Source organism: Panthera pardus, unplaced genomic scaffold, assembly GCF_024362965.1.
Source record: "Panthera pardus isolate Hobbes unplaced genomic scaffold, ASM2436296v1 HiC_scaffold_27, whole genome shotgun sequence".
In the NCBI taxonomy this organism is placed as follows: domain Eukaryota; kingdom Metazoa; phylum Chordata; class Mammalia; order Carnivora; family Felidae; genus Panthera; species Panthera pardus.
Genome location: NW_026526843.1, coordinates 18468079 through 18495109, shown reverse-complemented (window position 1 = coordinate 18495109; position 27031 = coordinate 18468079). Strand labels below are relative to the sequence as shown.

The 27031-nt window shown below is 44.1% G+C and overlaps 1 protein-coding gene and 1 non-coding gene across 4 annotated transcripts in view; one reads left to right on the top strand and one right to left on the bottom strand.

The window, feature by feature from the left end:
- Positions 1-15147, bottom strand: part of MTM1 (myotubularin 1) — a 97401-nt gene extending 82254 nt beyond the window's left edge. For all 3 annotated transcript variants that reach the window (XM_019435767.2, XM_053892004.1, XM_019435770.2), the window contains exon 1: positions 15071-15147. The gene's annotated coding sequence lies outside the window, so the exon portion shown is untranslated. The remainder of the gene's footprint in view (positions 1-15070) is intronic.
- LOC128773953 (U6 spliceosomal RNA) lies at positions 5894-5999 on the top strand. The gene has a single exon (XR_008418445.1). It is a non-coding gene; the product is annotated as a U6 spliceosomal RNA (small nuclear RNA).
- Positions 15148-27031: the final 11884 nt, after the last annotated feature.

The following is a 27031-nucleotide window of genomic DNA, read 5'->3' as shown; positions in this document are numbered from 1 at the left end:
AGCGAAGTACCACAAACTGGATAGCCTACAAGAGAAATTTCTTCCCTTCCCGTTCTGGAGGCTAGGAGCCTGAAAACACAGTATGTGCAGGGCCATGCTTCTCTGAAGGCACTGGGGGACGGGCCTTCCTTGCCTCTTCCCAGCTTCTGGCGGTGGCTGGCAGTCTTTGGCAGTCCTCGGCTTGTACCTGTACCACTCCAAGCTCGGTCACATAGAGCTGCCCCATGTGTCTGTGTCTTAGTGCAGTGTTCTCCTCTCTACTAAGGATATCGGTTGTATTGGATTAAGGGCCCACCCTACTCCAGTACAATCTCAACTAGTTACATCTAGGATGACCCTATTTCAAAGGAAGGTCCCATTATGAGGCACTGGGGGCTAGGCCTACCAGCGTATCTTTTTGGGGGGCAAAATCCAACAGGTAACAGGCAAGAGGTTAGCTGAAGAAATTAACAACCTACAAAATGATCATGTCAACATATGGTTGCATTCAGAACAATTTAGTTTGTCAATCCATCCATAAGCATTCACTGAACACTGATTAAATTAACCAGCACTAAAATATTAATATAGCTTCTGAGAAGAAATAATGAAATGACACCAAGCCAATCATTTCTGAGAAACTCCTTGCTCAGCATATGTAATTATTTAAGCCTATTTCTTTTAATATGAAATTTATTGTCAAATTGGTTTCCATACAACACCCAGTGCTCATCCCAACAGGTGCTCTCCTCAATGCCCATCACCCACCCTCCCCTCCCTCCCACCCCCCCATCAACACTCAGTTTGTTCTCAGTTTTTAAGAGTCTCTTATGTTTTGGCTCCCTCCCTCGCTAACCTTTTTTTTTTTCCTTCCCCACCCCCATGGTCTTCTGTTAAGTTTCTCAGGATCCACGTAAGAGTGAAAACATATGGTATCTGTCTTTCTCTGTATGACTTATTTCACTTAGCATAACACTCTCCAGTTCCATCCACGTTGCTACAAAAGGCCGTATTTCATTCTTTCTCATTGCCACGTAGTATTCCATTGTGTATATAAACCACAATTTCTTTATCCATTCAACAGTTGATGGACATTTAGGCTCTTTTCATAATTTTATTTAAGCCTATTTCCAAAGAGATCCAAAATCAGTCAATAAATCTATACTAGACAACTAATCTGGACCACGGCGTGAAATTCCAAAAAGAAACTGAGATGGGTCTTCAAGGAACTAGCAACTGAGTTGGGGAGATGAACAAATATAAGTTAACTGGCAATAAAGACAACAAATAGGTAGAAGTTAAACAGTAATAAAGATAATCATACAAGTGATACTGTATAGTTAAAAAAACAAAAGAGAACATGTACTCATGGGTAATGAGCATGGCTTCATTTTACTGACCCTCCACTATGTGCCAAGCATTGTCCTAAGCAAGATGAACTCATTCAATCCCCACCCCCCACCCCCAACAACCTTATAAGGCAACTGCTAGGACTATATTCATACGAAAACACACAACCCCAAGGAGCAGAAAGGTTAAACAATGTGTCCACGAAGAACCGTCAAAGTCGGAATTCAAACCCAGTCAGTAGGACCCTCTTGTGCACTAACAGATATTTGTCGCTCTAGTAGATGATCAAATGAAAAATGAGGAATGCCTCATGCTTACACAGCTGAACAAAAAAGGTTTTTTTTGAATTCCATCTCTATGTGATAAAATCAGATGGTCACAAACAGGAACTCTAGCCTTCATTTCACAGACGAGTAAACAAATAGTGCCTCTTCTCCCCAAATCCACGTCTGGGAGGCAAGGAACCAGTACATTCCTTCTTGTCTGCCCACTGTTAAGATTACTTTGTATCATGGAAGAGTCTTTGCAAACTATATCAGAAAGATGGGAAAACTTCATTATTGGTGGATAGAAATAGAATAAATATCCCATGAGGTACAACTGTGATGTAAGGAGGCCTCTGTTAAGATGCCTATCAGAACATACTTGGCTAGAGGAGTTCTTCAAAGCAGTCCATTTTGGTGGTGTGCACTTTGTCCAATAACACTACCACCAACCAAAGTATTCTTCCTATTCTTTTGAAACTGCCTTTAGAGTTTTTAGAGCTACATAAGACATCATCCCATAAATTTTACCATATCTCAGTTTTTCAGTGAATACCAATGCTTCCCACAATACAGGTGCCCACTTGCTCTAATAGATGAGCCTCAAAATTATTTTGGTCTAAAGTCAAATTTTAAGTCCTCACTCAAGGATTTGACACCATTGAGGATATTTTTTTTTAAGGTGCCTGAATGCAATTCGAAACAAGAGTTCCAAACATGAGCTGGACAGTTTTGGAGTTTCCTGTCCCTTCTCTACATGGGCCAGAAGGAGAAAGCAGTGAGGCTCGCAAATGTTGCCAACCGCTGCCAATGCCGGGCCTGATGAATCTTTATTAGTCCTAATTTACAAGAGCAGGTTGACCTTGGAGGTTAGCAGAGACCAGCAGCAGGACTAGTTAGCCTGCCCCACAGGCAGTCTGCCAGCAGTTGAAAGGAGTGTCCAAAGGGTCGTCCAAAGATTGGCATCGTCATATGCTTTGGAGACTCAGAAAGAGAAAGGCTTGCAGTGACCCACTGTAATTAGGACTGACTGCCAGAGTACGGCAAAGAGTCCTAAACACGCTGGCCAACCAGCCTAGCTCTACAAGAAGGCAAAGGGCTGAACACGTGAACACACACACTTCTAAAACTTGGCACTATCAGCAGGGAGAATGCTTTCATACATGTGAGAAAATAATCTCAGGAAAAAGGCAGAACTAAAAAGGGCAAAGAGATGAAGAGGAACCCAAACCAGTGTCAAAAGGATGGCAAAGAAAGAGAAGATGAATGTGGCAGAGAATTTCCATGGCTTGTGAAGGAGCAATATATGATGCTCCATAGAAGAATAAAAAACTCTCCACACTCCAGATAGAAATTCTGTTATCAACACTAGGAGGAAAAGCTGGAGAGTGGTGGTTGGTGATGGATAGGAATGCAGTGATACGTAGCATCAACAAGGCTATTCATGAGGTATACTAGCTTCCTAAAGATTGTATCTGAAACATGGCTTCTACCCACACAGTTCAACATCTAATCATCGTTAAAAAAAAACAAAAAAAAACAAAAAAAACAAAAAAAACAAACACCTCAGCAAACTAGGAATAGTCAAGGGCACCTACGGGGCGGGGGAGGGGGGGGGACTATAGCTCTATAGCTGATATCATACTTAATGATGAAAGATGGAACGCTTTCCCACTAAGTATGGGAACAAGGCAAGGACAGTTGCTCTTGCTGCCTGCATATTCCATAGCTCTTAGAGATCCTAGCAAGTTTAATAAGGCAAGAAATAAAAGGCAGAACACGTTGGAAGAAGTAAAACTGTATTTGCAGACATGATCATATATGCAAAAAATCCTAAGAACGCCATAGAAAAACTATTAGAACTGGTAAGTAAATTTAGTAAGGTTGCAGGATATACAGGTCAAAATAAAAATTAATTGTATTTGTATTGCTAGCAATGAACAAACGGACATTAAAGTGTAAAAATATTATGTGCATAATATAAAAAATGAACTCTTTAGGGTCACATTTAATAAAATGTGTACAAGATTCATGCAAGGGAAACTATAAAACACTGCTGAGATAAATTAAAGAAACCTAAATACATGGAGATACATATCATGCTCAAGGACCAGAAGGCTCAATATTCTTATGATGTCAATGTTGATCTAGAGATTTGATGCCATCCCTGTCAAATCTCAATGGGCTTTGTTGTAGAAACTGACAAGACGATTCTGAAATTTATATGGAAAGGCAAAGGACCGAGAATAGCCAAAACCACCTTGAAGAGGGAAAAAATAAGTTGGAGTACCTCCACTGTCCAATTTACAGACTTACTAAAAATGCCTCAGTAATCAAGACAGTGTGATACTAGCAAGACTAAGTTTGCCTGCCCAACAGGCAGTTTGCAGTAATAGAGAAGTGTGCAAAGAGATTGCCAAAGATTGACTTCAGAATTAGACCCATCTTTTGGAGGTCCCAGCAAAGGTCAATTGATTTCCAACAAAGGTACCAAGGTAGTTCAATGGGAAAGGATAGTCTTTTCCACCAATGATGCTGGAATAATTTGATATCCATATGGAAAAATAAGTGAGTCTGGACCCTTCACACAATATACAAAACAACTTGAAATGAAGAAGTATTAGTTTTATATTGCTACATAACAAACTCAGTAGCTGTAAACAACACACAATTATCTTGCAGTTTCCGTGGGTCATGGGTCAGGAGTCTGGGTACAACTTAGCTGGATTCTCTCCTCAAGGTCTCACAAGGCTGTAAACTCAAGGGAAAGGGGTTACACAGGATATGAACCCTCAGGTGGAGAGGGGACGGACACAAAAGATCTAAACATAAGAGCTAAAACTACAAGTCCTAGTGGGAGACACAGGAGAAAGCCTTTGTGAACTTAGGTTAGGCAAAGATTTCTTAGAACACAAAAACATAAACTGTAAGGGAAAAAAAAAAGATAAACCTGACTTCATCAAAATTAAAACCACTGCTCTTTCAAAGGCACAATTAAGAAAATGAAAGGGTAAGCTACAGATTGGGAGAAAGTACTTGCAAATCACATATCTCATAAAGGTCTTGTATCCAAAATATATAAAGAAGTCTTATAATTTAACAAGACAGACAATCCAATAAGAAACAGGCAAAAGATTTGAGCAGACACTCCACCAAAGAAGATGTACAAATGGCCAATAAGCCCATGAAGAAACACTCACCATCGTTAGACATCAGGAATATGCAAATTAAAACCACAGTGAGCTACCATTACACAGCCACTAGAATGGCTACAATTTAACCAGATGGACAATAACAGGATGATGAGGATATGGCCCAAGCAGAACTGTCATGCTTCGCTTTGCCAGCAGGAATGCAAATTGGCACAAGCACTTTGGTAAATAGTTGGGTCGGTTTCTTGTAAAGTTAAACATACACTAAGCATACTGCCCAGCAATGCCACACCTAACTATTTACACAAATGAAAACATCGAGTCCACACAAAGACTCATAAGCAAATGTTCATAGCAGCTTTATTCATAATGGCCAAAAACTTAAGTCAACTCACATGTTCATCAACTAGTGAATAAACAAATCACTGTGGAACACTGCTCAACAACAGAAAGTCACCAACTATGGATACCTGAGACAACATGAATTAATTTGAAAAGCATTATGCTAAGACAAAAAAGCCAACCACAAAATACTGTATAAACCTACCCTCAACACATCTCAAAGAACTACTAGTATTCAGGTCACAATCTCTGACCATAATACAGTTAAGTTAGAAATAAGTTTTAAAAATACCTAAAAAAATGTACTTGTAGGGGTGCCTAGGTGGCTCAGTCAATTAAGCATCCAACTTTGGCTCAGGTCATGATCTCGCATTTCGTGAGTTCAAGCCCTACATTGGGCTCTCTGCTCTCAGCTTAGAGCTCGCATCAGATATTCTGTCCCACTCACTCTCTGCCCCTCCCCTGCTCAGTCTCTCTCTCTCTCTCTCTCTCTCAAATAAATAAACATTTTTTAAATGTATTTGTAAATTTAAAAAGACACTTCTAAACCCACAGGTGAATGAAATAATCACAATGGAAATTAGAATATACTAGAACTAAATAAAAATTCTATGTTTTGAAATATCCAAACCACAGAATAAGTCCAAACAGAGGACAAAACGAAGAAAAGAGTGATGTCCAGGATATATTTTAAGTGACAAAAACAAGAGGCTGAATAGTGTACACAGTATGCTTTTTGGGTGTGAGAGGGGAAATGCAAATATGTGTGTGCACGCACTTGCTCAAATTTGCAAAAGGAACAGAAGAATGCTCGCTTTGGCAGCACATAAACTAAAATTGGAATGATACAGAGAAGATTAGCATGGCCCCTGCACAGGATGATACACAAATTCGTGAAGCATTTCATAAAAGAAAAAAGAAAGAAACAGAAAAGGTAACTAAAAACTATAATATCAATTACCTGAGATGGGGGATAGAAACAGCATGTCCAGCAAGAGACAGGGATGTAAGTACGGCTTTTTGGAATAAACTCTGATGTAAATTTGACTTTAAAATGATATAAAGTTTTTACTCATTAAAAATTAATCAGAAAGAAACTGGGGAATGTCATTACGTTCATTCATTTCTACATCCTAACAAACATCATACTACATAACCACAACTGACAAACCTGTGGTAAGACTAAGAAAAAAAGAGAGAAGGCACAAACAATGTTAAAACTTAAGAATGTGGGCACCTGGGTAGCTCAGTCAGTTAAGCGTCTGACTTCAGCTCAGGTCATGATCTCACAGTTTGTGGGTTTTGAGCCTCACATCAGGCTCTGTGCTCACAGCACAGAGCTTGTGTGGGATTTTTTTCTCTCTCTCTCTCCAACCCCTCACCCCACCGCGTCCCTCCCTGACTCACACTTTTCTCTCTCAAAATATAAATAAACCAAAGGAAAAAAAAAAGATTTAAGAATGAAAAGACAGACATAACCACAGAAATGGCATATATTAACTGGTAGTTTAATATCTTCCCACTCCAGGGGCTCAGTCAGTTGAGCATCTGACTTTTGGCTCAAGTCATGATTTCACAGTTCGTGGGGTTTGAGCCCCACATCTCGCTTTGAGCTGAAAGTGCGGAGCCTGCTTGGGGGGAATCTCTGTCTCCCTCTCTCTTTCTGACCGTTGCTTCACACACTTGCTCTCTCTCTCAAAAATAAATATTAAAAAAATTTTTTCTTTAAATCTTCCCACTCCAAATATACCAGGCCCAGGTGGTTCTAGGGGTAAATTCTACCAAACACTGGAGAAACGGTGGCACCTGGGTGACTCAGTCAGTTGAGCATCCGGCTCTTGATTTCGACTCAGGTCATGATCGTGCGATCAAGCCTTGAGTCAGGCTCCACACGTGGAGCATGTTAAGATTTCTCTCTCTCTCTCTCTCTCTCTCTCTCTCTCTCTCTCTCTCTCTCTCTTAAAAATAAAAAAATAGAAAAAGAAACACAACTCCAATCTCACACAAAGTTCCAGAGAACAGAAAAAGGTAATACTCTCACTCACTTTACAAGGCTAGCAAAGTGATACTAGATCAAGTACAGGAAAGCAAAATCTCCCTCTCAAATACAGATGTCAAAATCCTGAAGAAAATATTAACCAATCCAATCCAGCAGAAAGAAACACGCTGGTTTCACGCCAGCAGGCAAACTGGTTAATGCTACATTATATTAGGCAATCCTTTAAAATACCTCCATCACCTTAACAGGTTTCAAGAGGAAAATCACATAGCTCTGTAAAGGCAGAAAAGGGGTTTGATAACAGTCAACATCCACATAGCCCAAAACAGAGGTGCGCTAGAAGTGCGCCTACATAAAACATAAACTAAACACTTTATGGTGGAGTGTGGAAAACATCATGCCTTCTCAAATACAGCTCCTGGGCCCCACCCCAAACCCACCGAATCAGAAACTCCAGGCTTGTTGCCAGTGAACTTGTAGTTTGGGAAACGCCCTCAGGTGTTTGTCAGGCGGCCGGCTACCTAACGTCAAAGGGCCGGGGACAGAGCCACAGAGGTGCGGCATCAACTGAAGCTGGCTCTCCCGACCCGCCAGACCCAGTGAGTCAGATCTGCATCCCAGCCCGAAGTGCAGGTGATTCTAAGCACGCTCAGTGTGCCGGAGACACACTCCCATAACAGCTGCTCTCAAGCCGACCTGCACGCCGAGCAATGCATGTCCCGGGGAGGGGGCTGGGTGGCTCAGTCGATTAAGCAAACGACTCTTGATCTCAGTTCAGGTCATGATCTCGCGGTTCATAAGATCAAGCCCCAGGTCAGGCTGCGCGCTGGCAGCGGAGCCTGCTTGCGATTCTCTCCCTCTCTCTCTGCTTTCTCCCATTCATTCTCTCTCTCGCAAAATAAACTTTTTTTTTAAAGCCTATGTTTGATTAAGTACATCTGAACATCTGTGGGTGGAGCCTGGGCAGCAGGTCGTTAAAGTTCCCAGGTGATTCTAATGAGCAGCCAGCGTGGCAAGGAAACTTCTATTTAGCCGAGTCCACACCCTTTAGGATGAGCCAGAGAAGAAGGGTGGAATCTATGAGTTCTTTGAAGATACCCTCAAGAAAAAAGCCTGCATTTCACTCATATACCAAGGGCGAGTTCTTCATACCACTTACCAAGCCGAAACGGAGAAGAGAACTGTCTTGAACAAAGTTGTGACAAAGTTGTGGGAAGTTGTGAGGATTCATACGGGATGTACGTAATCACAAGGGGCAAAGGGCTTGGCACAGGTTACAACACGGATCGTGAATGCAAGTTTATTACTGAGGCGACCACGGCTCTAACTGCTCTTCAGGCATCGACAGCAAATCAAGGCCAAAATGTATCTCTCGAAGCTGTGCTGTCCAATGCGGGGGCCGCTAAGTACATGCAGCTCCTGAACACTTGAAATGTGCCTAGTCCAAATGGAGGGGTGGCAGAAATATAAATACATGCCAGGCCTCGACACCTTCGTACAAAGGGGAGGGGAACATCTCACTAATACTTATACTGATTACATGTGGAAATGATAATATTTTGGATATACTAGGTTAAATACATTATAAAAATCAACTTCATCTGTTCCTTTTTTAATGCGGCTACTAGGAAAATGGATTACACATGTGGCTCAAATTATCTTCTAATGGACCACAAGGTCTCAAAGGATCAGGGGGAAGCGGGATGTGAGCTACTAGTTAAACTGGCCTTCTCAAACTTTAATTTACAAACAGATCACCAAAGGCTGTCATCAAAATGCAGACTCTAGGTGTAGATGGGGGGGGGGGGGTACTGAAATTCTACATTGCTCTTGGGCTCCTAGGAGCTGAGGAACAGCAGGAGCATCAGGACAATTTTTTATCAACAAGGAAAAACTGTTCTGTGGCATAGAAGGAGCGGCAACCTCTGGAGAAATGATCATGCCCTGTCAGAGTTGAAAACGGTGAAGAAAGGAAATGGCCAGCAGGGTTGCACTCAGCCTCAACCTTAAAAACTCAGTTGTTAGGCCTCACGGCAAGAGCTGCAAAGAGGTGAGGGCCGGGGCGCCTGGGTGGCGCAGTCGGTTTAAGCGTCCGACTTCAGCCAGGTCACGATCTCGCGGTCCGTGAGTTCGAGCCCCGCGTCAGGCTCTGGGCTGATGGCTCGGAGCCTGGAGCCTGTTTCCGATTCTGTGTCTCCCTCTCTCTCTGCCCTCCCCCGTTCATGCTCTGTCTCTCTCTGTCCCAAAAATAAAAATAAAAACATTGAAAAAAAAAATTAAAAAAAAAAAAAAAAAAAAGAGGTGAGGGCCAAATCCAATTGCCCTCTGTCTAGGGACTTACTTTCTCTCTCAGATTTGGAACCATCAGTGTCTGCAAGGAACACTTCAGGACCAGAAAGCTCAAAATGGAATCTCGACTGAGGTTTCTCATATCCTGCCTGACACATGACTAGCGTCAACGGCACTGTCCTCCTACGGTGTGGCTCGTCCCTGTTACTTGACCCACCTACTACTGACAAGCCATGGCTGGGGGTCACTGCCATGGGATACGTATCTTCTTTTAGCAAAACAGCTCAGGCCAATTCCAGGACTGCTGGAACAAACCCTGACAGCACAGCCCTTGTTCTAAGTCCCCACCTAAGTCATCTCGGGGCCATAAAGGAACCAAAGGCTCAGCCAAGGACAATTTAAGCACCACCATCTGATGCCACGAATCCCCTCTGTGACCCACCTGTGCCTCGAAGCTCCCATGAAGGGGAAAACATGGCGCCGGGACATAGCAGCGCGTTCCATTTCAAGAGGCTCCGGGAAACAGCGCTTCCTTTTCCCAGAAAGCCCAAGGGCACAATATAGATATGTAACAATTATCACAGCTAAAGAAAGGATATCACGGTGTTGTCAAGGTTTTCAGGCAAGGGCATAAGAAAGGAATGAGTTACAAACAAATTACTTTTATTTTTACTTTTAATTATTACCCTTCAACTTCCCATACCCCTCCCCACCCCCCAAAATGTACCAACAAGCAAAGCAAAAATGAACCTAAACTCAAACTGCTTGCGACAGTAGTCCAAAAATCCAGAGGCTGGGAATGTAATGTGTGAGACCTCTCCCATCACTGGACTCAAGAACTTTCTTATTCATTTGCTAATCAACCACGGGGGGGGGGGGGGGGGGGGGGGGGAAGGCTCAGCATGAGCTCCCTTCCATCGTGCAGTGGGGGGTGGGGGGGAGATATGGATATGGTCTCTATACATACAACCCGATTTTGTTGAAATGAACACATCCAAACAACTCTGAACTACCCCTCCACTTGTCCAGTTTCAAGTCAGAGTGTTTTTCTAAATGTCTACTGTGTGTAGAGGGCCATGTTAGGTTTCACCTGCCCAGGAAAAAAAACGTCTCCAACCTCAGCCCCAACTTTCAGCACAAGCTTGGAAGATGGAACAAGTGATATTGAAATATTCAGGTACTACGTATCAAAACAGAGTTGCAGCTCAGCAACACTGGAGGAACCTAAGTACATGACATTTCAAAGAGCTACTTATAATAGAGTCCTTCCAGGATCCTGAGAAACAACTTCAAATAACAAGAACAGAGCACTAAGCCCCAGTTCTGTTGGAAAATGAAGGCAGCAGGGACCTGGAGCACAATCAATGCCCTGGATGTCTTCTCACCCTAACCCCTGGAGTGAGAGCATCCAGGCTACTGTGGATGGAGGAGCTCCACAGGGCCTCAGGCTGCACTGAGGGGCTAATGGAAAGTGTCGATTTGAAAAACGAAAGATTTTCACTCCGAAATACTTCAGAAAAAAGCAGGCAATATTCCCTGATGCAGAGATCGCTTGCTGTTGCCCTATGATTGTTGGCTATACAGTACTACCGTCTTGGGAATAAATAAAATGGAAGCTCACAAGGTGTGCCAATGGCTTCAGGTCCATTTGAGAGAGGCAATGAAACACCCACATTTTTCAATGCTGACAAAAGAGGGAAAGCAAGGCAGAGGCCACACCTACAGCCATGGGGCAGGTGGGCCAACAACAGGAGGGACGCTGCTCTCTTACACCAGTTCTCCAAACAGTGACAGCTTATATAACACATGAAAGCAATAATAATGCTGCACAGCCTATGAAGGGTACTGTTGTACATGTGATTCTCTGCAAAGTTCTGGAAGCTTGGTAGGGATCACAGCTCTATCATACAAATGGAAGAGGCTGCAGCAGTGAGGTAAAATGACGTATCTGGTGTCACAGAGTTAAGACGTGGCAGAAACGGGACTTGAACCCAGCTTCTGGAATCCAGACTCAGGAAGCTTTCGGCCACCTCACACAAAGGGCTCCTTTATCACCCCTCACTCCTCAGGTAGAAACAGAAAGTGCTAGTGCGTGATGCCAATGTTCAAAGAGGTGCCTGCTAAAGAGGTGTTCTAAAGGAACCTTTTAAGGTTCCTTTCCTTAAAAGGAAAAGGATGAGACTGTCCAGGTGCTCAGATGGAAAAATACATTGTAAACATTTAACATGAAAAACCATCCTCCAACTACAGGATGGCAACTGGATCTCACCCGACTAACTCCAACTGGGTCTCCTGGTACCCTCTTGCTTTCCAAGCAGAGCAACTGGAAGAAGGCCACTCTTGTTCTAATCATGTTTGTAGAAACAGACAAAATGTGGCCTCGAGTAATTTCTGAGTCCAAACACTGACGGGAACTTCACACTGCAAGAACTGTGGATACCGCTGCCAATATCACCTGAAACTAAAAGCTCGAGTCACCCACAAAATGCTAAGAAATGTCTAGAAAAATAAAATCACGCTTATTTGATGTCCAAAAGTTTATTAGGACATGTCTAGAATCATTTCTTTATCTTTCAAAGAAAATAAGACACTATTCTAAGCACTTAACATAGATTATCACTCAGTCTAGACAACAGCCCTTTGAGGAAGGTGCTATCAGTATTATTTTCATTTTACAGATAAGGACACTAAGGCACAGGCGTAAGTAACTCACCCAAAATCACACAGGTAATATTAGAGCCAGGATTCAAATCCAGAGTCAATACCTCGTAGGCAAATGACAGCCCCAGCCCCTGCCCCTCCCCCATCTGCCAAAAAAGAATAATGAACTGAGAAACTAGAAAATAAAGAAAGCAGAACTTCAAAGAGGTCAGAAGCAGGGAAGGGAAATTACTAAAGAATAATGAAAACAAACTCTTATTCTTCTATAAAACTGAAAAAACTTTAGAAATAACAAGAAACTCTGGCCTTTGAAATCCTTTGGCCACCAGTTCAAAATGTCGCCTACTAAGCCTTGAAGAGGCTCTGCTTTTCTCCTTATTTTGGAGCCCTCAATAAGAGCAAGAACCACATGTTCCTTCAGTGGTTTTTAAAGTAACTACATTTTGTTAATCCTCCTTTCATTTTGGAACAAAGAATATTTGAGTATTTTTTTTTGTGACTTCAGCCATTTTTCAGAACCTGTAAGAATGAAAAATTTGCTTTCAAGCCATTGAACATACAGACTAGGAGAGAACTGAAAAGGTACAAACAGATGAACTTGTAGAGTAAGCTATCACGAATGCCATTTTACTAGCACTTTAGGGGTTTTTTTAAATTTTTTTAAATGTTTATTTATTTTTGAGAGAGAGACAGAATGTGACTGCGGGAAGGGCAGAGACAGAGGGAGACACAGAATTTGAAGCAGGCTCCAGGCTCTGAGCTGCCCACACAGAGCCCAATGTGGGGCTCAAACTCACAAACCATGAGATCATGACCTGAGCTGAAGTCGGATGATTAACTGACTCAGCCACCCAGGCACCCCACTAGCACTTTAGTTTTTAAGACGTTGAATGCTTCTTTACTCTAGAGCTAACATCAAAATGAACTCTTTTCTTTAAAAACCATACAACCCAAAGATTGCGGATCATTTCAGATAGTAGGTTCTCTGTACAAACCAAAGGGCAAGAAGAGAAATTCTTGTGTAAGGTAGCCTGAGGCAGGCTGACACTGGCATGAAATCAACAAGGAATACTGACCTCAGCAGAGCCTTCTGTAGCTAGAGTAAGGTAACTACTGAGATAGCAAGGGATTCAAAGACCACCCCCCTAGGTGTTTGAAAGCATGGTTTGCATGTAAGAGAAAAAATGCAAGTAAAAATGAGGCCGTGATGAATTTAGGATCCAAGAGGCAATCGCTAGAAAAATGATGACTCCATGGAATCTCTTTTAGACAGATTTACTTTTGGATTTGATTATTTACTTTAATGGAGCAGCAGCTGACACTCAAAAACTAACAATTCAATGTAATTCCCAAGTCACTCTCAAACATGCCAGCCTGTTTTATTGACATAGAGTTTGGGAGTTCTATTTTTCTGCATAGTGCTCATCTCCACTAGAAAATGTATCGTTTACTTTTTTTTATTGTCCTCTTCCCCACACATAAGCTCTGTAAAGCTTCATCAGTAGTACTGTCTGCTGTCTTCTCAGTGCTTGGGACACTGTAGGCACACTATGGGCTTTCTGGGTTTGATGGGTAAATGAAGCCACTGAGAACTTGATAACTATATGTTATAACTTTAAGGTAAGGAGACCAATCATTTAATAGCTAGAATCTAAAAGCCCCAATGAATGTTCTGTACTTTCAAGCACCTGGGGAGGCTGCTATGCACTGGCAGCACCACTGGTTGGAATCTACTCCATGGAGTGGAATCTCTCAAGGGTAGATCTGGTTTAGTGAAACAGCCAAAAGTCACTGGATCAAATCTGGTAATAAGAGATCATGCCCAAAACATATGTTGGATGAAAGCAAAGTGTGTGTATAACGTAACAAGCCTGATTGTCTTATTTGGCTGGTAAACTCGTTTTGAAGGGAATTCAAAATGGTTTGAACTATAGCAAAATCACTGGCTCAGTCTCAAGATTCTAAGGTGGACACTCTACAAAAAACAAAACTAAGCTGTGATAAAAAGTACCCAGGTTAGACGCCAAGATACTCCCTAGAGACCTGACTTGTGATATTAGCTTTGCCGTTAGGTTGCCCCAAATCCTGGGTCACATTAAACAGCGTTACCCTCTCTGGGCCTCAGTTTCCCCATCCTAGAAACTAACTACTATGAACTTCAAGGTCCCAGTCAATTCTAACATTCCATGGTTCCATTCTTGTGAAGGTCTAGTATGTCTATTTAAAAGCCAGTCACAATTCACTCCGCCCCATACTTCGTATGTGTCTATAAAGCCCATAATATAATCTTTGCAGCAGATTCATTTCATATTTGCTTAGGCAAAGACTAAAATTAGTTTTCACTTCCTGAGCACAGCAAAAGACAGTTAAGGGAGGCAACCCGGCAAAGGGCACTTGCTTGCTCTTGCCTGTGCATACTTCCGACTGCGTATCAGGGAACTAACCGTTCCTTCTCAGATCTTCTCTCAACTGTTGCAAAAGCAAATAAACCTCCCGTGCGTGACACAGAAACTCTGTTCGAGAGCGCCCACCGAGGCTTCCCGGACAGCACCGGGCTGCGGCCGCTCCGCAGGACCCGCGGGGGATGCGGCGGGCACTCACCCGAGGCGGACGGCCAAGGCGAGGACCAGCCGAGGCGCGTCGCCGGGGAGGCAGGACGGCCGCCCAGCGCGCTCGCCTCCACAGGACGGGGAAGCAAAGTCCGGGGAGCGGCCGCGACGCCCCCAGCGTTTCCCCTCGGCCCCGATTCCCGTCCCGACCTTCGCCCGTCGCCAGCCCAGGACCTTGGGCGGGGAGAACGGGAGGAAGCCGGAGGCACCTGCCTGCGGCTCACCGGCCTCACTCAGCCCTGGCTGGCGGGGACAGCGAGGCGCTCGGGCGACACCCCCCCCCCCGCCACCTACGCCCGCGGGTGCTGCGAGAATACGCGGGACCCGTCGGCCCGGGGAGTCCCAACTTCCTCCTCCCGCCCACCTCCCCCCCAGGTCCCCGCAGCACCCGGCTCGGAGCCAGGCCAGAAGCGAGCGCTCACCCACCTCGGGCTCCGGGCGCCACCGCGGTTGCCAGGCTGCTTCGCTCCCGGGCCCCGCTCCGCCCCCTCCAGGGCCCGCCCCCTGCGGCCTCTCCGCCCCTGGCCACCGCCCGCCGCCCTCCTCCGTGCGTCGGTTGGCGGGTGTGCGTCACGTGACATGGCTGAGGCGGGTGGAAGGCGCCTGGAGAGCCTTGAGAGCCACCCTGAGAGGCGGGGCTCTTTACCCGGGAGGCTGCTGGGAAGCCCTCTTTGAAAGGCCCGGCGCTTGGAGGCATCTGGGAGTTGTAGTTCTAAATACGATGCCAGTGGGCAAGGCCCAGATACTAGGGGCCGCCCCAGCAGGGGAAGTTGGAGTAGCAGCCCGGCGGAGGCCGCTGGGAAGCGTAGTCCCAGGACTCCTCTGTGTCCCATTGTTTTTTTCCAATAAAGGGGAAATCCAGAAGGAAAACTCTAGATAAAACTTTAGAGGATGTCACTAAATTGAACTGATATTGGGTACATAGAGTTGGCTGCGTGAAGTTGAGATACTACAAGGGGGAAAAAAAAAAAAGAAATTTCACTGACTCTGGCCCAGAATCTGCAATTCACAAACCAAATGAACAGCTGAGGTGTGTACTTCATGCCGTGCCAGTATCTTTCCAAGAACTCTCTTGAGACTTAGTGAAAGGAAACATTTAAGGACAAAGTTCCTTCTGCTTTTTTAAGGTTAGGGACGGGCGACCATTAACACAGTAAAAAGAAAGGAAAAGAAAAAAAAAAACAGAAGCAAGACAACTTCAGGAAAAGAATTCTGTGTGTCATCAAATAAACCAAACTTAATAGGACACATTGAAGAACAGGAGTAAAATTCCTCATGCTACGTAATAATTACTAATATATAATATATATACATCAACACTTCATGTAAATGATGGTAAACAGGATCCCTTCAACATCTTTTTCCTCTTATATTTGTTAGTACTCCAGCATCTAAACACAATTGTTTTACCTGATACTAGTATGTGTATTTTCATATGTATCTATATACAGTCATAAGTCACTATGTACATTAAACGCACTACACACACACACACACACACACACACATTAACCCTACTGAAGAGTCCAGACTTCTTACATGAGTAACAAGTCCCTTCAGACTCAACCCACCTACTCTCCCAATGTGCCTCTTCTCTCTCCTCGCCCCAAATTCTGGTCTAGTCACAGAGAACTTCTTTCTATTCTCTGGATGCACCATGTTCTTTCCTCCTTCCAGCCCTTTACACTTGCTGTTTCTTTCTCCTGCATTGGCCAAACTCCTGGAAGGGCAGCAGAATAGCACTTGTTCCCGGGCCAGGAAGAATTAGCTCTCCCAGAGTCCTTTTCATCACGCTGATGTCATCATTTGCTTACATGTCAGCCTGCCAACTCCCCTCCCCAGACTGTGAACTTCTTTGAATCACATTCACTTTTGTACTGGGTTTCAAAAAGTGCTCAGTAAATGCTTCTTGATTGCATGCATTGCACGCCAGAGAGGCTGCCTGGTGGGTTACTGAATAATCTGAGTCTTGAAGCAGAGGGATCGGGGAAAACGCCATGGAGAGAGGGCAGCAGCTCGGTGCGAGACCTTGCATACAGTTGGCTGAAACCCTTTGTTCAACCAGGGGATGGGGGTTACAGAGCAAGAACACTCCTCCTCCTAAAGAGGTTAACCCAGCTCCAGCTCTGAAGGATACAGCCCAGGTAGAAAGGGCCAGTAAAGATCAGTCTCTGGCCTGTGGGATGTAGAGTGACCCTTGCCTCAGTGTAGGTGCGAGGATCAAGTGAAGGGGGGAGGGCACTTGGAAAACTGTAAACATGGAGCACTACTGGGGAGCAACCACCTCATCTTGGGTGAGGTCACTGTATTCTTGACCCAGTCCTGCTCTCAGGCTGGAGCTGCATCTCGTAGTTCAAAGTATGTGTGTATCTGTGTGTGTGTTGGGGGTTCTTCAGGCTTCCCTGCATTTTACACACACACACACACACACACACACACACACACACACACACACCAAATGCAGAGGAGCCTGTCAGTAGACAGCTGGCTCTGAGACACTAGGGAGGGAGCAGCAATGCATGTGACATTAAGGCTGATAACCTTCCTGGGTAGTACACAGTGCACCCATCTCCCCACCTAGGCCCTCTGGCGTTGGCTAGGGCACAGGCTGGAGGTGCCTCCTGTCCTCTGGGGCCTTATCCTGTTCTCTGAAGTTAGGGCAAATGGAGCATGCAGGCCCCAGGATGAGTCTATGTTGATCCCACTTCTACAGTCCTCAGTGGGAAGCAGGTCTGAGAAGGGAAAATTCCTGTTCCCTTAGTGTCCTCACACACGGGCCCAGTGCTGGTGCTCTGACCTCCCAGTCCCCACCCCTGCTGTAGGCTGGGGACTGCAACCACCTGGTTCTACCAGGTTCAAGCCCAGGGTGGAGGAGAGTGGAGGAAGGGAAGGGGCATTCTTATAGAAGGAGAAGGCTGTTGGTCTTGGGAAAGTTACTTCTGATCATTAGCGGCTTCCTCTGAAAAAAGGAATCAAATGCCAATTCTCACCGTTACTGTGTCCTAGCACAGTAAGAACAGAGGAGAATGTGCTGTCTAGAATGTCAAGGCAGCAGTGTTCCTAAGCTGCCAGGTTGTGGCTGATAGGAAGAGAGGTGGGAGAAGGCAGGAGCAAACCCCTGGGCATTCCAGCTCCTTCCTTTGTTTGTTAGGTGTGTGACTTTGGGGCAGTACATCTCTTTCAACCTCAATTTCCTCATCTGGGAAATGGGGACATTAGTATCTACATTATAAGCTTATTGTAAGTGATTCTACCCACGGCCCCCTCACCTCTGCTCTTTATTAAAAAGTAGCCATGGGGCGCCTGGGTGGCTGAGTCGGTTAAGTGACTGTTGACTTCAGCTCAGATCATGATCTCACAGTTTCTGAGTTCCAGCCCCACATCAGGCTCTGTGCTGACAGCATGGAGCCTGCTTGGGATTCTGTCTCCTCTCCCTTTGCCCCTCCCCGACTCATGTTCTCTCTCTCTCTTTCTCTTTCAAAAATGAATAAACTTAAAAAAAAAGTAGCCTCAGCAAGGGCACCTGTGTGGCTCAGTCGGCTGAGTGTCCAACTCTTGATTTCAGCTCAGGTCATGATCTCAAGGTTGTGAGATCAAGCCCTGAGTCAGGCTCCGCACTGGACATAGAACCTGCTTAAGATTCTCTCTCCCTCTCCCTCTGCCCTTCCCCAGCTCAGGCTTTCTCTCTGGAAAAAAAAAAGCTATTATTAAAAAAGTAACCTGAGCAGAATGATGTAGCCACTTTGGAAAACAGTTTGGCAGTGACTTATAAAGGTAAATGTACATAAGACCCAGCAATACCATTCCTAGCTATTTATTCAAGAGATATGGCAACTTATGTTCACAAAAAAACCTGTATTCAAATCTTCATAGCAGCCTTTCACAATAATAGTCAAAAAGATAAACAACTCAAATTTCCATCAACTGATGAATGGCTACACAGTAATGTGTGCATGCAATGGAATACTACTCAGCAATTAAAAGGAAGAAACATTGATACATATGCTACAACTTGAATGAATCTCAAAAATATTATGTTGAGTGAAATAAACAATACACAATACACTATATTTACACTACATTAGGAAAAGGCAAAACTATAGTGATAGAGAGCAGGTTTGTGGTTGACTGGAACCAGAGGTGTGGGAAGGGGGCTGACTGCAAAGAGGCAAGAGGGAAGTTCTGGGGGTGATGAGAATGTTCTATACTTTGTGATGGTGATCACGTGACTGTATACAATTGCTCAAACTCATTAGACTCTAAACTTGAAATGAATGAATTTCACTGTGGAAAAGTTATACTTCTGTAATGCTGGGGTTTAGAGGGGCAGGGGCAGGAGGGTGAGTAGCCTCAGTTAAGTTTCCTGAGACTGCCCACAGTTGTTTGTTTTTGTTTGGCTGGTTGGTTGTTTTCAAGAGCCCCAGGGTTTTGAATGGGAGAGGATGGTGCAGCTTGCCTGCCACACACCAAGGGTGTGCTACAAGGCAAGAGATTGGCTCAGGCTAGGAAAAAGCCCCACCAGGAGAAGATGGTGGCCAAGCCCCATGGGGGCAGGACAGGGAGTGCTTACCTGGGAGCTGAGTCTGGACAGAGGGAACCTGACATCCGTAGACTCTAGAAACCAGAAGTTTTCCCCCCATCTTCTCTCTGGGAACTGCCAATGACCTATAAGCACACACACAGAGGGGCTCCAGAACACCAAGGAGTCAAGCTGGACTCTGTTCACGTGCAGATGAGAGCTCTGTTGCTTCTTGCTGATCTTTCCCTTCTACTTTCTCATAGAACTCAGTGTTGAGTTTGGGGCCTCCTTGGAGAGGCCCTGCTGGTCAGCAGAGTCTATTTTCCCAGGTGCTGGGTGGAAGTTTGAGCCAAGTAATGGGACATGAAAACACTCACACACAAAGAGAAACACAATTTTTTTTTTTGGTCTCAGGGCCTCTTGGACATAGGGGCCAGACATGCAGAGATTATTGTTATGACATTACAATGTTTCCAAGGGCCAGTTTTGTTTGTCTCCCTCATCACTACACAAAAGTAGGGTGTTTGGGGATGGCTTTGAGGTCTAGTCTACAAGCAGCATGGTGAGAAAATTGCTCCAGACCCCAGTCATATCACAAATCAAACCAAAGCCACACAAAAGAAAGATCAGCTCACAAGATGCCCACCCTTTGCCCCTAATAATGAGGGTTTTTTTAATCTCTATTTCTTACACTAAGAAATTTTTTTGAGGAAGGAAGTCCTATGAGGAACTGTTTCATGATACATTCAAGTGTGTTTTACTCAAAATAGATGTTTAAAAAGAACTTTATCTTTGTCTTTGAGGGGGCTGTCTGATTCATGCTGAGGTGAATAGTATGCTACTTCTCAAACACTGAAATATTCGGAGACCCAACATTAAACCTAGAAGAGAATATATGAGAAAAGAAGAAATGAAAGAGAAAAAGACCTGAATGTCAGCAAATATTTGCTGAGCATGAACATTTTGTTATTCAGATTAATCAATCAAAAAGAATAAAATACTTAGGAATAAACTTAACCAAGGAGGTGAAAGATTTGTACACTGAAAACTACAAAACATTGCTGAAAACAAAGACACAAATAAATTGAAAGACATCCATGTTCATTGATTCAAAGATTTAATATTGTTAACACATCAATACCACCCAAAAGGGATCTAAAGACTTAATAAAATCTCTGTAAAAATCCCAATTCTGTTTCTTTTGCAGAAATAGAAAAATCCATCCTAAAATGTATATGGCATCTCAAGGGATCCCAAATAACTGAAACAATCTTGAAGAAAAAGAAAAGCATTGGAGGTGTCACACTGCCTGATTTCAAAACAAATTACATAGCTATATAGTAAACAAAATAGTGAGGTACTGGAATAAAAAGAATATATGGGGCGCCTGGGTGGCTCAGTTGGTTGAGCATCTGACTCTTGGTTTCAACTCAGGTCATGATCCCAGGGTCCACACTGAATGTGGAGCCTGCTTGAGATTCTCTCTCTCTCTCTCTCTCTCTCTCTCTCTCTCTCTCTCTCTCTCTCAAATTAAAAAACAAAAAGAACATATATACCAATGGTATAAAATAGAGAACCCAGGAATACACCCTCACATACATGATCAAATGATTTCTGATAAGGGTACCAACACCATTCAATGGAGAAAGGACAATGTTTTCAATAAATGGCATTGGGAAAAGTGTAGATCTACAGACAAAAGAATGAAGTTAGATGCTTACGTGACACCATACACAAAAAATTAACTCAAAATGTATGACATCAAAAGCTCAGGTAACAAATGTAAAAATAGATAATTAGACTACATCAAAATTAAAAACTTCTGTGCATCAAAGGACACAGCCAACACAGTGAAAGGGCAACCTAGGGAGAAAATATTTGCAAATCACATATCTGATGAAGGATTAATATCCAGAATGTATAAAGAACTCCTACAACTCAATAACATAAACTCAAATAGACCAATTAAAAAAAAACAGCAAAGAACTTAAATTGACATTTCCCCAAAGAAGACATACAAATGGCCAATAGTCACATGAAAAGGTGCTCAACACCACCAAGCATTAGGGAAGTGCAAATCCAAACTACAATGTGATATCCCCTCACACCCTTTACGAAAAACAACCCCCCCCAAAACCAGAAAATAACAAGTGTTGGTGAGGAGGTGGAGGAATTGCAACACTTGTGCACTGTTGGTAGGAATGTAAAGTGTGCAGCCACTGTCAAAAACAGTATGGTGACTCCTCAAAAAATTAAAGATAGAATTACTATATGACCCAGCAAATCCACTTCTGGGTGTACACCCGAAAGAATCGAAAGCAGGGTTGCAAAAAAGTTACCTGTACACCTATGTTCATAGCAGCATTGTTCACAATATCCAAAAGGTGGAAACAACCCAAGTGTCTATCAATGGATGAATGGCCAAACAAAGTGTGGTCTATCCATACAATGGAATGCTATTCAGCCTTAGAAAGGAAGGAAGTTTTGACACATGCTACCACATGGATGAATCTTGAGGACACTATGCTCGGTAAAAGAGACCAGACACAAAAGGACAAGCATTGAATGATTCTACTTATATGAGGCACCTAGACTAGTCAAATACATGCAGACATAAGAATGGTGGGTGCCAGGGGCTAGAGGGAAAGGGATGGGAATTTGTTTAATGGGGACAGATTTTTCAGTTTCTCAAGATGAAAAGAGTTCTGGAGATTTGGTCGCACAACAATGTGAGGGTACTTAACACTAGAAAACTGGTTAAGATGGTAAATTTGGTTATGCGTATTTTATTACAATTGTTTAGAAAAGATTAATTAAGCCTCCACAGTAGTCTGAACTAAGGGGGCCAAAAAACCTAGACTCCGTAGTTCATCTTAGACGTGATCGTACCCCGCAAGGTCGGCCTCCACCTAGGACAGAAGGTCTTGTGTCCCACTTCTGGGGCCCCTGGGTGGCTCAGTCAGTTAAGTGTCAGACTCTGGCTGAGGTGATGACCTCGCAGTTGGTGAGTTCAAGCCTGGCATCGGGCTCTGTACTGATGGCTCAGAGCCTGGAACCTGCTTCAAATTCTGTGTCTCCCTCTCTCTCTGCCCCTCCCCTGCTCATGCTCTGTCTCTCAAAAATAAATAAATGTTAAAACAAAACAAAACAAAACTTCCCGCAGGGAGCCAGAAGCAAGCAAGAGCCCAAGTCCCAGGCAGCTAGAAAAATGAGGGAAGCAAGAACAAGAGTCTTTTCCAAGATAAACACCACCACCTCTTCTTTGTGTCACCGCCAAATACTCATAGGAGTTGTTGGGGAGGGTCCTTTTCCGGATTGCATCCCTAAACCCTTCTTATCCACTCCGAAGAAAGCATCAAGGAAAAGGTTGGCGTGTGCAGGGAAGCAGATGCCCTGGAATTTCCCTAGAATCTGCATCCTAAGGATCGCACCCATCAGAGGTGCGGAGCTGGGGGGAGTTCTTTCCAAATGTGCCCCAGGGAGAGTCTGAGGAAGGTCCTCCCTTTCCACGTAGAGTACCCGGGGATCACTTCAACCAGTGGAAGGCGTGTTCACCCACCCAAAGAAACCTGTTAATCTTAGGAGTTTTCCGGGAGTAGCTATTTGTGAGCGGGATGGAGCCTCAGCCCCTTCTCCAGCTCTTAATCCTTGCCTCTGTCAGGCCCCAAGAGAGTAAACTGTGTGATGTTTCTTCTAGCGTTTCTTCTAGTGGCAGTGCTTCTAGTGAGAGCGGCAGACAACTCACCTATCCTTCCTCAGCAATGGGGCTCATGGGAGCAAAGCCCAAGTGCCTGGGAATGAGAGGGCTGGCAATTCTCAGACAGCTAATAGAGCTCCAGGAAAGCCTGGTCTCAGTGCTGCATGTGGCAACCTGCTTAGGCTAAGCTCCCCCTCTCGTTCCCCTCTCCCCTGCCCCCAACACAGAACGTTACATGAGCTCTCTCTCTCTTTTAACAGCTTTATTGAGATAAAATAAAATTCACCCACGTAAAGTGTACAACTCAGTGGTTTTAAGCATATTCACAGAGATGTTTAACCACCATCACGATCTAAATCTGGGACCCGGGGCACCTGGGTGGCTCTGTCAGTTAAGCATCCGACTTCAGCTCAGGTGGTGGTTTCATGGTTCCTGAGTTAGAGGTCTGTACTGGGGCTCTGTGCTGACAGTGCAAAGCCTGCTTGGGATTCTCTCTCTCAAAATAAATAAATAACTTTTAAAAAGTAAATCCGGGACATTTCATCACTCCCCAAAGAAATCCCACACCCATGAGCAGTCATTCCCTATTTCTACATCCTGACTATCCTGGGGCAACTACCAACTTTCTCTCTATAGATTTGCCTATTCTGGGAATTTCATCTAAGTGAAATCCTACAATATGTGGCATTTTGTGTCTGGCTTCTTCCACCTAGCATAATGTTTTCTTTTTTTTTTTTAATATTTCTTTTTTTTTTTTTAAGAGAAAGAGTGCCAGCAGAGGAGAGGCAGAGAGAGAGGGGGTGGCAGACAGAGGATCCCCAGCAGGCTCTGTGCTGACAGCAGAGAGCTCGATGTGGGGCTTGAACCCACAAACTATGAGATCATGACCTAAGCCAAAGTCGGACACTCAACTGACTGAGCCACCCAGGCGCCCCTAGCATAATGTCTTCAAGGTTCATCCATGTTGTAACATGAATCAGTACTTCATTGTGTGTATATATACCTACCACATTTTGTTTATCCATGCATCCATCGATGGACTTTCGGGTTGTTTCCAAGCTCTTATGAATGAATAACGCTTCTCTGAATCCTCATGTACACACATTTTCATTTTTCTTGGCTATACACCAGTAGAATTACTGGATCATACGGTAATGCTATGTTTGGCATTTGTTAGAACTGCCAGACCATTTCCCAAAGTGGCTGCACCATTTTACATTCCCACCAGCAAGGTGTATCAGGCTGCCAATGACTCCACGTCCTCACCAACAGTTGTTACTTTTTCATTCTAGCCATCCTAGTGGGTGTGAAGTGGTGCCTCATTTTGATGGTTTTGATTTGCATTTCCTGATGACTAGTGATGTGACCATGTTTTCATTAGGTCACTGGCCATTTGCATATTATCTTTGGTGAAATGTCCATTCAGATCTTTTGCCCATTAAAAAAAAATATTCTATTGTTGAGTTGTAAGAATTCTTAATATATTTCAGATTCAAGTCCACTGTAGATATATGATTTGCAAACATTTTCTCCCATTCTGTGGCTTGTATTTTTATTTTCTGCATGGTTTCTCTTGAAACACAAATGTTTTAAATTTTAATGAAGTCAAATTTAGTTATTTTTTTCTTTTCTTACTTGTACTTTTGGTGCCATATTGAAGAAATAGTTGTCAAATCCAAGGCCATGAAGATTTACCACTATTTTCTTCTAAGAGTTTTATACTCTTAGCTCTTACATGGAGATCTGTGGTCCACTTTGAGATAAGTAAAAAAAAAATTTTAGCTTATTTATTTTTTGAGAGAGTGAGCAAGTGAGCAGAAAAGGGGCAGAGAGAGAGGGAGAGAGAGAATCCCAAGCAGACTCTGCCCTGTCAGCACAGAGCCCAATGCTGGGCTCGAACTCATGAACCGTGAGATCATGACCTGAGCTGAAATCAAGACTTGGACACTTAATAGAGTGAGCCACCCAGTCACCCCAGTTTGAGTAATTTTTGTGTATGGTATGATGTATGGGTCCAACTTTATACTTTCACTTGTGGATATCCAGTGCTATTTGTTGAAAGTGCTGTTCTTTTACACAAAATAGTCTTGGCACCCTTGTTGAAAATCAATGACCAGGGGCACCTAGGTGGCTCAGTTGATTAAGTGCCTGACTTCAGCTCAGGTCGTGATCTCACGGTTTGTGAATTCAAGCCCCACATTGGGCTCTGCGTTCTTAGTGCAGAGCCCACTTTGGATCCTCTCTCTCTGTCCCTCTCTCTCCCTCTCTCTCTGTCCCTCTGTCACTTGCTCTCTCTTAAAATAAAATAAAAATTAAAAAAAAATCAACGATCATATGTGTAAGCCTTTATTTTGCGGCTCTCAATTCTATTCCACCAATTCATATGTCTATCTTAATGTCAGTAAGGTACTTCTTTCTTTTCCTTTTCTCTCTGGGTTTATTGGGAAGACCATCTTGGAAGGCCCCTAGTATATCCGGTGACTTCAAGTTCCCCAACCACTCTCATCCCACCTTGTTATCTGGTCCACACAGCAACCTTTGAAGACAAGTGAATAAAGTGATCATCCCACTCTTACAGATGAGGAAACCAAGGCTCAGAGAGGCTGCAGGTAGTTCAAGGTAACTGTGCTGGTAGCCGGCAGAGCTGGGAACAGAACCTCAGTTTTCAACGATCAGGCTCCCTCCTGGACAGTCACCAGTGTGACTTTGGAGACACACTATTTGACCCTTTTAAATAAAGGCAGCTTCCAGCGCTTCTTTCTCTGCCCTGGCTAGTTCACGAAGGTGCTGTGAGACCTGGTGTAGCTCATATAAATCAGAACTTTGTACAAATTCTCAGTGACTAAATACACATGTAGAGTTATTAGTCGTGCATTTCTACAACAGCTCTCACCTGAAATCACCTGGATCAGAGGTTGAAATGGGCCATTTCCCACATCTTCCCTCACCTTGCAGCGATTGTTGGACAGGAGATTACTGTAACTATATCATTTCTCTTTCTCAGTGGAACAGTCACTCTGAGAGAGGTCATTGTCTCAATTGTGTTTGTTGTCCAGAAAGCCCCCAATATCCTTCAAGAAGGGAAGCAAATGCAGTATTCTTTTTTGACTCATAGTATTGTATGGCAACTGAGTTAGGCTCTTAAATTAAGCATGCTCTTAATAAATAGGCATTGAACACCTCTGATGTTCTAAACACAGTACTAGGTGCTAACAGTGACACAGAGAGGATTAGGGTACAGTCAAGACTGGCAAAACCTGACAGCTTTAGAAGGGAGGATAAGCACTCAAAGAAACACCTAGATGCTCTTTCATTCAAGTTGTGTGCCAGGACACACACACGGTCCCCACTGCCACAGGTTAGGAGCAAGTAATAGATTACTGCAGTGGATATGAACTCCCCCGAGTAGCTCATTACAACCCAGACTACAAACCATGAAGGGAGGAGAGCCCAGGACACTGACAGCAGTGACCAGGGCACTGAGTCAGTCAGGATGTCAGGGAGCCTTCCCCGAGAAGGGCATGTTTGGGCTGACATGATATAGTAATAAGTATCGTGGTCTGGAAACGTATAAACTTCTCTGGGGACCCAGAGGACCAACTGATGAAATCTTGGCTGAGGTGGTGTGTGTTTCACAGAAGCAGTGATTTTTGGGATGGGTTTTGAGCAACGAGGTAGCAAACGAGAGGGGGATCGCTCGAAGCTGGAGATGGCACAGAAGAATGCTACGGTGACCACAGAATACACAGTCCAAACTAGGATGCCTTTGAAAGGGGGCACTGTTCATTATTATGCTGGCACAACAATCACACGCTGGGACTGTCCCAGTAAACCCGGACGTGTGATTCCTCTTGGCCAAGGCACAGAGTAGTGGGAGTGTAGGATTGGAGGTGGCCGGACGGATCAGGACGGAAGGTGAGCGCATTTCTTTGCTAGGGCTGCCCTTACAATGTACAACACGCTGAACTGCTTAAGCAAGCAAAATGTATCATCTTCCAGTTCTGGAGGCCAGGAGTCTGAGATTAGGCTGTGGGCAGGGCCGTGCTCCCACTCAAGGTCCTAGGGAACGATCTGTTCTGGGCGTCTCTGCCAGCTTCTGGTAGCTCCTTGTAGCAGCATCACTCTGGTCTTCTTGGTGTCCTCCCCATGTGCCTCTGTCTCTGTGTTCAAA